The sequence below is a fragment of the Ascidiella aspersa genome, chromosome 9, assembly GCF_963924565.1.
Source record: "Ascidiella aspersa chromosome 9, kaAscAspe10.2, whole genome shotgun sequence".
Lineage (NCBI taxonomy): Eukaryota > Metazoa > Chordata > Ascidiacea > Phlebobranchia > Ascidiidae > Ascidiella > Ascidiella aspersa.
The window spans coordinates 25,827,546-25,828,698 of NC_139455.1; the positions used below are offsets into that span (position 1 = coordinate 25,827,546).

Here is a 1,153-nt window from a genome sequence, read left to right on the forward strand (position 1 = left end):
GACTTGGACAAGTAGATTTATTTTAGCCTTTTAAAAGTAGATTAGAATTAAAATTAGAGTATTTCGGTTTTTCCAAATTAGATTACATGTTCGATTAGAGCAAATTAGATTAGGATAAGAGCACACAAGCAATTCATGAATTTATTAAAAATTTAGAATTAGCCGCATTTTGCTCTAATTCATTGAATTACTACACTAGAATTATCTAGCTGTCTGCCATAAGCCTATCACAAAGCATAACTAATAATCAATTACCGGAAAAGTTTCTTTCTAATATAATATCCCTTGTAGCAACATCATATTTAATCAGCACAAAGCATGTTGTAGCACATTTTTTTATTTTACCACAGTCTGTTCGAGTGTTTATAACTTCTGCGACGTTGTGAATTGTTTCTTGTATGTGTGTTTAATTAAAGTCCTCAATATCTGTCATATATTTATTGCCAGTTCAACGTTAACTTCTTTTTTTGCGAGACACATCATTGACTTATTATATAAATTGGGCAATGTAAAGCAAATGCCTCATATTTATTCTTACCCTCATATTTATTCTTGCCATTTTGTACATTTTCTCTAAAAATATCGAATATTCTGACTAGTTTTTTACAAGCAACTAAAGCAGCTAATGAATTGAACACACATATGTGTGTTTACAACTGAAATCTAGCCAAAAAGCAGCTTCAGAAGGGCTAGATTTCAATTGTAAACACACATGTGTGTTCATGTTTCATTGCATAATGATATGGTACTGTGAATCCCCTTCAATTGAATTGCTTGTACTAACAAATTGAGCAAGCATATGCGCATGGTTGTTTCTCGACTCGTTCCCTTCTGAGCCTGCATAGCTCAGTTGGTAGAGCGACGTTCCCGGCTTGACCGGAGGTCGTGAGTTCGAACCTCACTGCAGGCCAGTTGTTTTTCTAGTCTGCCCTGCTTGCATCATAGATCAACATATTCGGTGAAGAGTCTGCAATGGCCTTCGGTATAGTTTTTTTACAAGCAACTAAAGCAGCTAAATCACGTAAAAGATAAATTAAGATAGTGTAGTCGACTATAAATCACTATATATAGTTTTTCATGTAAATATTTTATTGTTTAAAAAACGACTGGGTATATAGGATGTACACGCTGAATACATGAATACAGAAAGATG

The 1,153-nt window shown here is 33.8% G+C and overlaps 1 non-coding gene across 1 annotated transcript; it reads left to right on the plus strand.

Annotated features, from left to right (window-relative positions):
* Positions 1-835: 835 nt before the first annotated feature.
* Trnaq-uug (transfer RNA glutamine (anticodon UUG)) lies at positions 836-910 on the plus strand. The gene has a single exon. It is a non-coding gene; the product is annotated as a tRNA-Gln (tRNA).
* Positions 911-1,153: the final 243 nt, after the last annotated feature.